The sequence below is a fragment of the Hemitrygon akajei genome, chromosome 14 (genome assembly GCF_048418815.1).
Source record: "Hemitrygon akajei chromosome 14, sHemAka1.3, whole genome shotgun sequence".
NCBI lineage: Eukaryota > Metazoa > Chordata > Chondrichthyes > Myliobatiformes > Dasyatidae > Hemitrygon > Hemitrygon akajei.
In genome coordinates, this window is record NC_133137.1 from 40620767 (window position 1) to 40637713 (window position 16947).

Sequence of the window (16947 nt, forward strand, 5' to 3'; positions counted from 1 at the left end):
AGTCTCTTCAAATTGATTCCCACCCCCCAACCATTCTAGTTTAAAGTCTCCCCAGTAGCCTTAGCAAATCTCCACACCAGGATATTGGTCCCCCTAGGATTCAAGTGTAACCTGTCCTTTTTGTACAGGTCACACCTGCCCCAAAAGAGATCCCAATGATCCAGAAACTTGAATCCCTGACCCTTGCTCCAATCCCTCAGCCACACATTTATCCTCCACCTCATTCCATTCCTACTTTCACTGTTGCGTGGCACAGGCAGTAATCCTGAGATTACTACCTTTGCGGTCCTTCTTCTCAACTGCCTTCCTAACTGCTCATATTCTCCTTTCAGGACCTCTTCCCTTTTCCTACCTATGTCATTGGTACCTACATGTACCACAACCTCTGGCTCCTCACCCTCCCACTTCAGGATATCTTGGACGCGACAGTAACATCCCGAACCCTGGCACCAGGGAGGCAAACTACCATCCAGGTCTCCTGATCGCATCCACAGAATCGCCTATCTGACCCCCTAACTTTCTTCCTTTCCCTACCCTTCTGAGCTACAGAGTGGGACTCTGTGCCAGAGGCACGGCCACTGTTGCTTCCCCCAGGTAGGCTGTTCCCCCCCCCAACAGTACTCAAACAGGAGTACTTATTGTCAAGGGGTACAGCCACTGGGGTACTCTCTAGTACCTTACTCTTCCCCTTCCCCCTCCTAACCATGACCCACCTGTCTGCCACCCGTGGTCCCGTGTGACCACCTGCCTGTAACTCCTCTCTATCAATTCCTCACTCTCCCTGACCAGATGAAGGTCATCGAGCTGCAGCTCCAGTTCCCTAACATGGTCCCTTAGGAGCTGCAGCTCGGTGCACCTGGTGCAGATATGGACGTCCGGGAGGCTAGGAGACTCCAGGACCTCCCACATCCGACACCGAGAACAACAAGCTGTCCTCACACTCATACTTACCCTTTCCTCAAATAACAGGAAAAACTGAAATCTAATCCTACTTTGCCTCGCCCATTTCCACCTAAGCCCGTTCAGCCCAAGCACTTAAGCCTTCACACTGCTCCCAGCTCACTCCACTGCCCGCAAAACGGCGCTGCCCATTATATAAGGCTGTGTCGTTTTTGAATCTTCCCCGGTTAGAATCTGTATCTAGACAAAAACTACAACTTCTCCAAATGAAATTAAAGACATTCCTGCAGTCAATTGCAATTTGATGGAGAATAACAACATTCAGAATCAGGTCTATTATCACTGATTCACCATGAATTTGGTTGTTTTGCAGCAACAATACAGTGCAATATATCAAACATTACCATAAGAAATTTATATCAAAGCATAAATATGTAGTACCAAAACAGAGCAAGTGAGGTAGTGTTCCTGGGTTCATGGGCTGTTCAGAAATCTGTTGGCAGAGGGGAAGATATGGTTCCTAAAATGCTAAGTGTATCTGTTCAAGCTCCTGTACCTCCTCTCTGATGGCAGTAACAAGAAGAGGGCATGTCCTGAATGATGAGTGTCCTTAATGATGGATGCTTTTTGAAGATGTCCTCAAAACTGAGGAGGCTGGAGCTCATGATGGAGCTGTCTGAGTTTAACAACTTTCTACAGCTTTTGTGTCTGATCTCAGTCAGAATGCTCTCCATGGTACATCTGTGGAAATTTTCTAGAGTTTTTGGTGACATACCAAATCTCCTCTAATTCCTAATGAAACATAGCCATTTTTCTAGTAACTCATTCAATTATCTCACAATTGCACTGCTTGTGCACTGCGACAATTCTCCTTCACATGACCTCGGCGTGGTCTGTGATTTTCACTTACATCATTAGCGACTCATTGGAAACAGAGCAAGTGATACCCATTTCCTCTGTGTCTGCTGGCGCACAAAGAACTAATCTGCTCTCTGACACTCTCACTTTGGTGCTACTTTGGGGTTCTCTTCATGCCCATGAGTTCAGCTGAGTCACTATCCACCCACCGAGCTGTGCTGCTTTGAGTGAGGCTGAGACGGACCATTGCATAATGCACCTTTTTTACCCATGCATTGGTAAGCACCGTACTCTCCCAAATTCCCGATGGTCAGAACTGGAATCAGGTTTAATATCACTGACGTATGCCATGAAATTTGTTGATTGATAGCTGTGTAATAGACAAAAACAAACTATAAATTACAATAAGAAATATTTATATATTAAATAACTAGTGCAAAAAGAGAGCAAAAATACTGAGGTAGTGTTCATGGGTTCATTATTCACTTAGAACTCTGATGGTGGAGGGAAGAAGATGCTTCTGAATCTATGAGTGTATGTTTTCAGGCTCCTGTACCTCCTCCCTGATGGTAGCAATGAGAAGGGGGGATGTTGTGGGTGATGGGGGTCCTTAATGACAGATGCACCTTATTGCACCATCGTCTTTTGAAGGTGTCCTCAGTGCTGGGGAGGTCAGTGCCTATGATGGAGGGGGCCTTGTTTGCAACCCTCTGCAGCTTTTACTGATCCTGTACAGTGGCCCATCCATACTGGATGGTGATGGAGCCAGTTAGAATGCTCTCCACGGCACATCTACAGAAACTTGAAGCAATTTGATTTGGATGGAATGAGCTGGTCTTGAAGACTAAAAGGAATGCAAGTAAATGCAGATCTGAGGGAAATGATCACATGCATCTGAGCACTACGCACTTTGTTTTCTCCTAGTAGCACATGAGTCCATTCAGGCCATTACAGCACTCTTTGACAACCAACACAGTAATCCTAAAAATACAAATTCTGAATGCTGTAATCTACAAGAGAGAAGAGATGTTATGTATTTTTTTAAAAACATCATGATGTAGTCACTCATGGTTGGCAACTGAGTTCTGTGATTGTTATATTTTGATCCTAAATAATTAATTTATCAATAGCCGTGTTTTGGCTGTGCTTGGTTCTTTCAGATTTGATTCTGCATCTGTCACCCCCTGCTTCTCCTGTCGAAATGCTCTCTGTTCTTGGCTGCTCAAAATTCTGACTGGATTGCTAATGAGGATATTGAAGAGCCATGCACAAGTGTTTGAGAAAGTGCTTCCTCTGGGCCAGTGTATATGTTTCAGAGGCAGTCTGATGTCCTTTAGTCATGTTTACTGCACTTTTCATGTACAGCAGGAAGAGAAATACTATTCTTTGTTCAGTCAAAATAGACTTCCCATTGAGCTGTGGAGATAAGTAAGGCAGTTTGCTCCTGCAAGAAAACAAATCTCTCTATTTTTTGGTGTTGATGTTGAGGACCGCGTAGCTGAGATTTTCCATTTAATCTCTCCTGTACATCAGCCTGGTGCAGTCAGTAGCATGTTCCCATTCCTTCCTCACGCCTATGCTTATATTACTGTCATGGAAATGCATTTGGACAGTGTGCCTCAATGTCAGGATCCGATCCATAATCCGCATTCCGGGTCTTGATCCGGTCCGGGGGCTCCGGACTCCGGGTCCTGCAGTTGTCCCTCCCATCACCCGTGATCTAGTTAGGACCCTCCTGGCTCAAGGAGGCACACCTGTGACTCATTGAGCTGCAGGTGTTTATAAGGGGCCTTGGGACTGGGACCAGGCGGGTGGTCGTTTTGTTCTGTTTCTCTGCTGGCTCTGAACTCTTCTCTGCATTCTGTTATCCCGCCCGGGCTCAGATCTACTCTTCATCATGCTTCTCTGCCACGTACCAGTACTGCCAGGTTGGTCCACTCCCCCACCTTTCTTCCCATGCGCTGGTCCCGCTTCTCCACTCATTTGTTTTGTTCGTGCGGTCGCGCTGTCTGCCGGCCGTTCCCGATTTTCCCGTTATCATGACTGTTGTGTTGGTCACCCAGGACCTATGCCCGTTCCTACCCCTTGCCCCCGTCGGGCAGGTCCGGCCGGTCTCCCGCTGCCCGGCGGTGGTTCTGCCCATTCCTATCCCTTGCCTCCATCGGGCAGGTCTGGCCGACCCGCTGCTGCCCGGCGGTGGTTCTGCCCATTCCTATCCCTTGCCTCCATCGGGCAGGCCCGACTGGTCTGCCGCTGCCCAGCGGGGGTTCTGCCTGTTCCTACCCCTTGCCTCCATCGGGCAGGTCTGGCCGACCCGCTGCTGCCCGGCGGTGGTTCTGCCCATTCCTATCCCTTGCCTCCATCGGGCAGGCCCGACTGGTCTGCCGCTGCCCAGCGGGGGTTCTGCCCTGTCCTCCTCTTCTGCCCGAACCCTGGGATTGTGCCCCGCACCCGCCTAGGGGTCTGCGTCGTGCCCAGGCCTCTAGTGTTTCCGCCTGGGAGGCGGCCCGTCCCGGGATATATGCGGCCTGCCCAGGGAGGGCTCTCCGCCAGCCTATCTAGCTACCTAGACCTACCTGCCTGCCTGCCTGAACCCCAGGGACCTGTCTACCTGCCTGCCTGCCTGAACCCCAGGGACCTGTCTACCTGCCTGCCTGCCTGAAACCCAGGGACCTGTCTACCAGCCTGCCTGCCTGAACCCCGGGGTACTGTCTGCCTGAACTCAAACTCCGGGAGCCCGCTCCGCTCTGCCTGCCTGAACTCCGGGAGCCCGCTCCGCTCTGCCTGTCTGACACTGTATCTACCTGAACCCCAGCTCTACCCTTAAATGCCATGGCATCCCCATCTTGCCCTCCCCCTAGTACTTCAGTGTCTGTGTCCTGCGTTTGGGTCCATCCGGCCGCGTTCCTGACACTCAACAAGAAAGGATATGGCTCTGCTTACAATTTGTGATGACCATTGATGGTCTATCACTGTGCAGGGGGAGTCTTACCTCCTGAGGACCTGTACTCCTCCAGTTCCAGTCTCTGAATTTAATCATGCTATAGAACCATAGAGTCATAGAGCCCAGAATCAGGCCATCCAGCCCATCATGTCCATGCTGACCATTGTACCAGCCCTATTCACCTACTTCACCAGCCCTATTCACCAGCTGGAGTGGGCAGTCACTGTTCTGTGACAATTAAACATCATGTCGTTGAATACCAGTCACACTGACTGCTCAGGGAGTTTATGGTTGTGTTTATCACTGCTGTTTATCACTGTGTTTATCACTGTTTATTGTGTTTATCACTGCTATATGCCAAGGATATACTGGGAGAGCTTTACAGTATCATTATGTTTCAACGAAACAAGCATCGGGACACTCTCTTCATAATTGCAAGCAACTTTACTCATGTTATGTACTGTACTTTTGTTCTTTTTATTGTGATGTTTATGTCTATTGTGTTTATTTAAGTTACATCGGATCCGGAGTAATAATCATTTTGTTCTCTTTTACACTCATGTACTGGAGAATGCCAGTAAGCAACCTTGAATCTTCAATTTGATTCATAGCATTTTCTATCTTGACAATTCAAGAGTTTGTCTAGATCAGGGGTGCCCAACATTTTCTTATGCCATGGTCTAGATGCTTCATAAATGTTAAGAGTACTTCCCCACTCCTCTTTGGGCAGCACATTCCGGTCTTTATTGCTTGTCATGCCATCGGAAGCCAAAGATCCTAAATTCTGGAATTCCTTTCCGTAGAATCTCTTCCTCACTTTCCTCCTTTTCATCAAATGATTCCTTGTCTGCCCAGATATCACCTGGTGTAGCTCAGCATCCATTTCTTCATCTGTTTGTTCACATTTCTCTGATGCACCTTTGCAGCTTTTTGTTGCATTTACAGTAAATAGGACATCACAGTGATGCAGATAATGAATCTGCTGCAAAACAATTCCAGTGATCCAAGAGCAGTCCAGACCTCCAGTGGTGTCTGTGTGGTTTACACAATTCCAGTGACCTATGAACAGTTCAGACCTCTGCGTGAAATTTATACAATTCCAGAGTCCCACGAGCTATCTAGACCTCCAGTGCTGTGTGCGCGGTTTACACAATTCCTGTGTCCCACAGGCAGTCCAGACCTCCAGTGACGGCTGTGTGGTTTACACATCTCTGTGACCCTCTGGGTTTCTTCCCACATCCGAAAGAGGTGTGGGTCCGAAGTCAGACACTCTAAACTGCGTGGTGTGTAAGTGAGTGGTAGAGTATGGCAGGATTGTTGGGAGTGTGGGGAGATTATTGTGGGGTCAGTGTAAGTCGGTGCTGAAAAGACTCCATGCTGTAGGACTCTGATCTATTTCAGCCCACCACCGCTGCTGGGGCTCCCCAGCGTACTCTGTACTGGCCAGCTTTTCAAGTTGTCCACAGCTGTAGCCCATCTTCGAAGACCCTTCCACTCCCAGGGATTAAACCTTTGGAGTTTCTGTTGACATTTCTGTAGCTTTGGGTTTTTCTGGGATGAGGTTGCGAGCCCTATGCCCAACCCTCTTCCTTTCACAGCTGGGCTTGGGACCATCCATGGTGGAGCTTTTGTTGAGGTTTTAAGTTGTATCTTTGTGTTCCAGTACTTATTTAAGATTCCATGGTAATGTCTGAAAAAAATCAAAGTATGCTGACAACAGCATTCATTACCACACGTTGGTAAGGAGCACTGGCCCAACTTCCTCAGCAAAGCACCCGGGTAGTGTGCTGTCTCTATGCTGTGCTGTATCACGGTGATAATTCAATGCACACTGACAAAATAGAATTCACTTCTTGGGCTCTCCTCATCATCCTTCTGTCTGCAGCAAATGACCTGATTTCCCAAAAGTAATAAAGAAAACTCCTCTTCGAATGTGTCAAAGTCCTTATATTATTTTATTGCAAGTAGGTATCCAACTTGCAGACATCTTCTCAGGTTCATTCTTAACATGATTTGACAAGGTGCCACACAGGAGGCTACTTAACAAGCTACAAGTCCATGGTATAATGCCATAAGAACACAAGACATATGAGCAGAATTAGGCCATTCAGCCCATCGAGTCTGCTCTGCCATTTCATGATAGCTGATTCCAGATCCCATTCAACCGCATACACCTGCCATCTCACCATATCCTTTGATGCCCTGACCAATCAGAAAACTTATCCTTCCACTTTAAATATACCAACGGACCTGGTCTCCACTGCAGTCTGTGGCAGAGCATCCCACAGATTCACAGCTCTTTGGCTAAAAAAAATTCCTCCTTACTTCCGTTCTAAAAGGAAACACCTCAATTTTGAGTCTGTGCCCTCTAGTTCTGGATACCCTAACTAGAGAAAACATCCTGTCCATATTCACCTTATCTAGTCCTTTCAACATTTGGTAGGTTTCAATGAGATCCCCACACACTCTCCTGAATTCCAGTGAGTACAGGCCCAAAGCTGGCAAACGCTCCTCATATGTTAACCACTTCATTCCCGAATCATCCTCGTGAGCCTTCTCTGGACTGTCTCCAATGACAATACATCCTTTCTGAGATAAGCGGCCCAAATTTGTTGACAATACTCCAAGTGTGGCCTGACTAGTGTCTTATAAAGCTTCAGCATTAACTCCTTGTTATAGTCTATTCCCCTTGAAATAAATAGTACTACAGAAAAGATTCTAGCATGGAAAAATCAGTGGCTGATTGGCCGGAGACAAAGTGGAAATAAAGGGAGCCTTTTCTGGTTGGCTGCTGGTGACTAGAGGGTTCTGTGTTGGGAAAGATGCTTTTTATGTTATATGTTAATGTTTTGGATGATGGAATTGGTAGCTTTGTTGAGAAGTTTGCAGACAGTATGAAGATAAGTGAAGGGTCAGGTAGTTTTGAGGAAGTAGAGAGGCTACAGATGGAGACAGTTTAGGAGAATGGGCAAAGAAATAGCAGATAGAATATAGTGTCTGGAAGTGTATGGTCATGTACTTTGGTAGAAGTGTTGACTATTTTCTAAATGGAGAGAAAATACAAAAAACTGATGCACAAAGAGCCCTTCTGCAGTATTCCCTAAAGGCTAATTGAAGAGCATTTAATGGCTCTGGGCCTGATTTAAGAAGAATGAGGGGTGACCTCATTAAAACATGTTAAATGGTGAAAGGCCTTGATAGAGTCAATGTGGAGAGGATGTGTCTAAGACCAGAGAACACAGCCTCAGCATTGAAGGGCGTCCTTTTAGAATAGAGATGAGAAGGGATTTCTTTAGCCAGAGAATGATGAACCTGGGGAATTCTTTGCCAGTGGAGGTCAAGTGTTAATATATATTTAAGGCAGAGGTTGATTCTTGATTGGTCAGGTCATGAGGGGACATGGGGAGAAGGCAGAAGATTGGGGCTGTGAGGAAAAATTGGATCAGCCAAGGTGAAATGGCAGAGCAGATTTGATGGGCCAAATGGCCTAATTCTGCTCCTATATCTTATTATCTTATGAAGACATTCTATCACATCTCATCCTTATTGGGGATTACTGCAGTGATTAAGAAGCACTTTATAATACCTTTTTTTTATAAATGGGTCTATTTACAAACAATGTTGGAGAATGGGGCAGAGAGGGAAAATAAATTGGCCATAACTGAACAGTGAAACAAAAGAAAGATTAGCTTTATTTATCCTATGTACATCGAGTCATTTGTCATTAGTGCCAAATCAAATCAGTGAAGATGTGCTGGGGCAGCCCGCAAGTATCGCAACACAGCACGTCCACAACTTACTAACCTTAACCTGTATGTCTTTGGAATGTGGGAGGAAACCAGAGCACCAGGAGGAAACCCACATGGTCATGGGGAGAGCATACAGATTCCTTTCAGATAGCATTTGGAATTGACTCCCAATTGAACAATTGGCATTGAAAGTTTTGTGCTAACCACTGCACTACTGTGTTGCCCCACACACCTGATGGATCAAATAGCCTAATTTTTCTCCAATGCCTTGTGGTCTTTCATTGTTGGGAGACTTTCCAAAGAGGACTAATGATTATCAATAAGCAGCAAGAGTCCAGTTTCTTCCTCTGATCTCCAGGACCACTGTGTTTGTGATCAGCATAGCTTGTAGGAGAGACCTAGTCTGTCTGATTTCAGGCTAAACTGGCAGCACCTTTGTCTAAATGCAGAATAAATTAGGATTAGTGTAGGATTAGTAGTAATTGGCCACATGGGTGCAATTGGGAGGTGCAGGCCCATTGGGTTGGAAGGAACTGTTACTGTGCTGTATCTCTAAATAAAGTAGTTGTGCAGCATCAGTCCATGGAACGGGCCAAATAATGCCATCCCTCACTGAAATCTTCTATAAGGAGGTTTGCTAAGAGTTGTGATGAATGCAGCTGCCATCTTGGAGTGCTGCTAGGTGAAGAACGGGGTCGTTAGAAAAGAGGGAACATTTCCAATACTACAGACAGCTTAGGGGCAGTGTGGTCCATTCCAATGTTGTAAATGTTCTATAAATAATATATAATCCAATTCTGTATTAACAGGATAGACAAAAAGCCTTAATGGAGTCAAACCTGCAATCTCATTACCCATGACAGCATCACAATGTAAAGTTAAATATCTGAGAAGTAGCTAGGTCGTATTAGGTATGGAGGTATTTTACAATAGCACTTCTTTGGTTAATCCCTTAAACTTTTCATTATACCATTCTAAAGATCTTTAAGGGTGTATGCCAGTGTCTGGGGTTAGTAATTAGAAAGAGATTAATCAGCTTATTGGGAGTCTTTTTCCTTCTCTGAGCACCCCAAGCTGCTGGCCCCTGCCTTGTAGGGTCAGATATTGACCCATGTAATCTGTATTCATGCCAAATGTCAATGTTCCTCTGAGAGGCCTCATAGCAGGATGTCAAAATCACAGTCAGCTGTTTGCAGGACACAATTTGTTCCCATAGTATATTTGAGTGCAAGTGTAATGTAGAGTTACACAACAAAAGGGAGCAACACACACAAAAGGCCGGGGGAACTCAGCAGGTCAGGCAGTGTCTATGGAAAAAAGTACAGTCGATGTTTCAGGGTGAGATCCTTCGGCAACAAAAGGGGGCCATTTTACTCAACTGGCTTCCCATCAATCCCTTTTGCCACCATCACCAAACATTTGGCAATGCTGCTTCATTTAACCCTCGTGAGCATGTCCTTATCTTCCAGAATAAATAGAGCCAGCCCTTCCCAGGACAGATGACTGTACATCCCTGGGCAGCCCACTTCTCCTGATGCCAGCCTCCCCTGCCCGAGTCTCTCTGGAGCTCTGCTCACTGTTCACACAGTCTGCTGTGTACATGTATCTGTCTCACACTGGTCTCATTTTAACACAAGCATTTCAATTGGAGCAGAAGAGTTCTACAGCACACTTAATGTGACTTTAAATTTATAGCGTGTCCATTTGTCAACACTACTCAGCTCAAATAAATTATCAGTGGTTGTAAATTCTACAAGAGTCATTATTCATTCCAATACTGGCCATGCCTTCAGTTACTGAGTTCTGGAGTTCCCACTTTAAATTACTTCTGCTGGCAATATCATGAAGAATCCCTCCCACCCACCCTGCTCATTAACTATTTGATCCACTCCCATCAGGGAGGAGGTTACGTAGCATCCACGCCAGAACCATCAGACTCAAAAATAGTTACTTTCCCCAAGCAGTATTCAAGGACATTTTTAACCTCTCAATGCTACAGGCAGAAGTTCCCACTTGCTTCAAAAAGGCAACAATTATACCAGTGCCAAAGAAGAATGTGAACCGCCTTAATGACTATCACCCAGTAGCACTCACATTGACAATGATGAAATGCTCTGAGAGGCTGGTTATGACTAGACTGAACTCCTGCCTCAGCAAGGAACTGGACCCATTGCAATTTGCCTATTGCCACAATAGTTCAACATCAGACACAATCTCAATGGCTCTCCACATGGCTTTAGACCAACACAAGCACCTCTGTCAGGATGCTGTTCATCAACTATAGCTCAGCATTTAATACCATCATTCCCACAATCCTGATTGAGAAGTTTCAGAACCTGGGCCTCTGTACCTCCCTCTGCAATTGGATCCTCAACTTCCTAACCAGAAGACCACAAACTGTGAGGATTGGTGATAACATATCCTCCTCGCTGATGATCAACACTGGCGCACCTCAAGGGTGTGTGCTTAGCCCAACTGCTCTACTCTCTGTGTACACATGACTGTATGGCTAGGGATAGCTCAAATACCATCTACAGATTTGCTGATAGTACAACCATTGTTGGTAGAAATTCAGGTGGTGACTAGGGGGCATACAGGAGTGAGATGTGCCAACTAACGGAATGGTGCTGCAGCAACAACCTGGCACTCAATGTCAGTAAGACAAAAGAGTTGATTGTGGACTTCAGAAAGGATAAGACGAAGGAAAACATACCAATCCTCAAGGGATCAGAAGTGGAGAAAGTGAGCAGTGTCAAGATCTCTGAGGATCTAATCTGGTCCCAACATATTGATGCAGTCATAAAGGAGGCAAGACAGTGGCTATACTTTATTAGGAGTTTGAAGAGATTTGGCATGTCAACAAATACACTCAAAAACCTCTATAGTTGTACCATGGAGAGCATTCTGACAGGCTGCATCACTGTCTAGTAAGAAGGGACTACGGCACAGGACCAAAAGAAGCTGTAGAAGGTTGTAAATCTAATCAGCTCCATCTTGGGCACTAGCCTACAAAGTACCCAGAACATCTTTAGGGAGCGGTGTCTTGGAAAGACAGCATCCATTATTGAGGATGTCCAGCATCCAGGGCATCCCCTTTTCTCACTGTTACCATCAGGTAGGAGGTACAGAAACCTGATGGCACATACTCAACAATTCAGGAATAGCTTCTTCCCCTCTGCCATCCGATTCCTAAATAGACATTGAATCTTTGGACACTACCTCACTTTTTTTAATATACAGTATTTGCTTTTGCACATTAAAAAAAAAATCTATTCAATATACATAATTGATTTACTTGTTTATTTATTGTTTTGTTTTATTTATTGGTATTTTTTCTGTCTCTGCTGGATTATGTATTGTATTGAACTAAATTTCACGTCACATGCCAGTGATAATTAACCTGATTCTGATTCTGAATCTCTACCTACTAACCCACCCCCCACAGCTATATAATTTCCTGTCAGAGTCACCTTGTGTACAAATACTCCTGCACCTAGCAACACTTTATTTACATACATTATAATCGGTCTATGCACAGTATATGAGCTAATCTTATGTATTTATATTTATTCTGTTTTGTTTATACTGCAATAGATCTGGAGTTGCAATTATTTCATTATCCTTTACACCTGTGTACTAAACACTCTTGAATCTTCAATCTCTCTTTCCTCCATGTTTAAAATTATCCCTAAACCGTCCTCATCGACAGAGAATTTGATCACCCGTCTTTATATTCTTTGTGGGGTTAATTATTATACAACATTGATACATATGTGAACAGGGAATGACGTGGGCCATGATTCCTTCTAATTTTTCTCGATGTTTTTAATGAAGTCACACAGGTATGGCACACGAGTAGGTGGATGATGGGCAGAGGAAAGAAAAAGTAATGCACTTAATAAAGCTGCTGGCTACACTCCCAGTGACCTCAGTTCAGTCTTGACTTGGTGCTGCCTTTGTGGAATTTGCATGTTCTCCATGTGAGTGTCCTCCAACTGATCTGATTTCTTCCCATATTCCAAAAATACGAGGTTAAATGGTCACTGTAAGTTATCCCTGATGTATGGGTTAGGGGAGGGGGTGGGTGGAGTGGGTGCTTGGTGCTGGGAATTGATGGAAATGTGGAGAGAATACAATAGATTGGGGTATGTGAAAATGGTGCTTCATAGTTAGCATGGACTCAATGGGCAGAAGAGCCTATTTTGATGTATCCCTTTATGATGCTATGGGACTTTTGGAATACATTAGTGTTATGATGCTACCATTGGGAGATTATTATAACTTACTGCGCATGCTGGAAATCTGGAGTACAGCCATAGACTGTGGGGAAACTCTCAAAGATTTTTGAGGGAATGTCTTAATGGAATGTTAGCTTTGTTTTTCTCTTTGAAGAAGGTGTTGAATTAACCAAGTACTTTGGTACATTGTTTATTCCTTTCTACATTAGTTTCAAATGAGTAGACTGCACACTTTGATGGAGAACTTCCACTGCAGCATTAGTGTTCCACCTGCACTCTCTGAAAAACAAATCAGAGAATTAATTTTTCTTTTACATGACACTACAGGGAATGCTAGTGCAGCAACTTCATTTATTTCTGAATTTGGAAGTTAACAAAGCAACAGGACTTAATCCACAATGGGATTTTGGCAACTCATCAAACTAAACATAGGAAGTGTTGTGTCACCTTGGCCCTGCTGTTGGAGGCTGGAGTTGCTAACAAGAATATGGCTTTGAATTCAATATTGTTCACTCTCTAATAACTTGCAGTTAAGTGTGAGCTTCTGAGACATGAAAATAAGCCAAAATAATCAGAGTTTTGGATAGTTAATAAGCAGATAAATTTGAACTGTGGATAGACTATTTTGCTGCGCCAGATTGGCCTGCTGCTTTAGATCTTCATTAACAACCCACGCAGATCGGCTGCTTTATTTTCCTCCTGTCCGCCCACTGACCTTGACCACTTCCTCCAAAGCTGGCAGCCCCATATGTTCATTAGTGGACCTTCACCAGAGCTGCTGATCAGGAGTACATCCCATCAATTAATGTTTGTTTGTGAGGTCGCGCTTAACTCATCTCACACATGGCTGAAATTTATTGTCTCACATTTATTGACTCACAAGCCAACTCCCTCCTTTCCCTCCTTGCCAAAAGGGCTAGGTTGGAAATCCTTCAACGGCAGGAAGAGGGAGGGAGTCAAACATGAGGAAAGGAGAGATGGAGTGTCACAGAAGATAGGGACTGTTGAGCTTTTAGCACACTGGCCTTCATAAATCAAAGTATTGAATGAAAGAGTTGGAGTTGTACTAGATACTGTTGAGGCCTAATTTGGAGTATTATGTGCAGTTTTGGTCAACTACCTACAGGAAAGATATAAATAAGGTTAAGAATGCAGAGAAAATTTACAAGGATGTTTCTGGGATTGGCAACTTGAGTTTTTTGGAAAGATTGAATAGGTTAGGAGATTATTCCCTGGAACGTTGAAAAATGAGAGGAGATTTGATTGAGGTATACACTATTATGAGGGGTACAGACAGGGTAAATGTAAGCAGGCTTTTCCACTGAGGTTGGGCGAGACCTGAACTAAAGATCATAGGTTAAGGGTGAAAGGTGAAATACTTGAGGGGAATCTGATGGGGAACTTCCTCACTCAGAAGCTGGTGTGAGTGTGGAATGAGTTGCCAGCAGAAGTGGTGGATGCAGGCTCAATTGTAACAGTTAGTAGAAGTTTGGATAGGTACATGGATGGGAGGGTTATGCAAGGCTATGGTCCAAGTGTGGGTCAAAGAGACTAGGCAGATTAATGGTTTGGCACAGACTAGATGGGCCAAAGGACCTGTTTCTGTGCTGTAGTCTATGACTCTAGGTGAAGTGAAGTTATGGGAGGTGGGAGAATCTGACGTTTCCAGTCTGAAATTTGGCACCAATGATGTCAATGGTTCTGAATTTTAATAGCACAGTGCAACATGTTTTGACTGCTAAAACTGTTCTAGTAGGTCTATTGGTGGCTGTAAATTACCTCTTGGTGTAAGTTAATTACCGAGGGATCCTTTCCTCTCAGACTTGTGATGGTATCAGTGGGGGTAAAATTATATTAATTGGATAAGATGAATGAAACCAAGAAAGGTTGTGCAGAACAAGCTCTGGTATGGCTGTGTTGAACCAGGTTACATTTTATATATATTCCATGTACTATAAGGTAAGTATGAATAAATGGTTGATGGCCAGTGTGGATTAGATGGGCCAAAAGGTCTATTTCAGTGCTATATGTCTTTATAAATATGTAAAAGGCGGTTGTCTGTTGCTAAAAAATCTGTTCAATGGTTCCATTTAATAGTGAAGTCTGTGGACACTATACAACCTGAAATTCTCACTCTTCACAGACATCCTTGAAAAACAGAAGAGTGCTCCAAAGAATGAGTAACAGAAAACTGTTAGAACCCCAAAGCCCCCTTCTCCCCACTCCCACGCACAAGCAGCAGCAACGTGTCAGCACTACCCCCCCCCCACACCTTAGTTATTTCACCAAAAATCATCAGCACCCACCTCCCACCAAGCAAGCAATAACAAAGCTGCCAAAGAGAGACCATGATCTGCAGTAAACTAATCGCTCATCTGACAATTCGACATGCCACAGACTCTGTCAGCTTCCAGAGAGGTGCCACACAGTGAGAGGGGAGATTAACAAAACTAAAAACAACTCTAGAATTGGCAGCAAACTCTCCCCCACCATTGAGAGTGAGAGAACGAGCTGAGCACAGAGACCTCTCACAGCAGATCTGCGGTTTGTGATGTCCATTTTCTCTCGGTGACATCGGCCAAATCAGCTCGTCTACAGGGCCTCAGAACCCCAGACGCATGCTCATCTTCCAGTCCAAGTCTTTGGGATATTGAAAAGTGGCTGGTCGTTGAGCCCCAGGAGTGAGAACCATCACTGTAAAGAACCACATTTTGAGTGCAGCTGTAGATCAAGGACTCTGACAGACCCCATCCACCTTGAAAAGGGAAGAAAGAAACCTATCTAGAGGTCTATTTTACCCAGACAGTTATCCTTGCTGATGGCAGATAAATGTTTGTAAAAGTTGTACTCTTTAAAAAAATAAATACTCAGACAATCCCACTAGCCACATAATTCCACATAAGTGGAAGAAGAAGCTCATAGAGTTATAGAACATGGAAACAGGCCATTCAGCCCAATTAGTCCATGCCAGACCAGCTAAGCTAGTCCCATTGACCCATGTTTGGCCCATAACTTTCAAACCTTTTGCATCCTTTTGTTTTTAAAATGTTGTCATTGTACCTGCCTTCACCACTTCCCCTGGCAGCTTGCCAGCTCATTCCACATATGCATCACCCTAGGTGGGGGAAAAAGAAGTTGACCCTCAGGTTCCTATTAAATCTCTTCTCTCTCACCTTCTTTGTTCGCCAACCCTGGGCAAAAGATTATTAGCATTCACCCTATATATGCCTTTAAGGATTTTATCTACCTCTATAAGATCATTTTTTCAGTTTTCTACACCTCAAGGAATAAAGTCCCAGCCTGTCCAACTTTGTCCTATATCTCAGTCCACCTCTTTTCACTCATTTTATTTATTTATCTTTCCCTCAGTCTCTTATGGCTTTAATAATTCTATTGATCCAGTTGGTGACTGGTTTGCATTATTCTTGAAGTGATCAGGGTATTAACCCAAAGCATTTAGTGACTACCTTGAAGAATTCAAAGGTTGTCACCCTTTCGTCTTCCTTTGATTCTTGCCTAGAACCTCTGGCTTTAGCCTCCAACATTTTCCCCTTATCAATCATTATTTTAATTCTAACTTCCCACTTTCCAACATGTATTCACTTATTTCTAGCCAGCTCTCAACTAGGTTACTAGATAGCTACACCCTGGTTCTTCATTATCAGAGGTATCTGATGTTAATTCCAAGCCACGTTCATTAACATCGTCATTATGTGCCATGTCACATGACATTTGCAATCACAGTCTTTCCATGACCATGACTGTACTTGGCAAACTTTTCTACAAAAGTGGTTTGTCATTGCCAACTTCTGGGCAGTGTCTTTACCAGACAGGTGACTCCAGCCATTATCAATACTCTTCAGAGATCGTCTGCCTGGTGTCAGTGGTCACTTAAGTAGGACGTGTGATATGCACCAGCTGCTCCAATGGCTTCATGTGACTCTGATCGGGGGCTAAGCAGGGACTACACCTTGCCCAAGGGCGAACTGCTGTCTAGTAGAAGGAAGGAGCATCTTACACCTCCTTTAGTAGAGATGTATCTCCACCCTGTCATCCATTAATTCCCATTACAAGGCTGATTTGACATATTATCCATATTCCATGTTTCCTTGTGACACATTTGCCTATTGAATCGATAGATGGTCACAGAGAGATCCCTTTTCCCCACTAGTTTTTCCCTGGAACTTATTTTTTTCCACATTCACTGAGACTGGGACACTGACAGTCAGGGCAGTCATTATGTGAAGTGAAGGTTAAG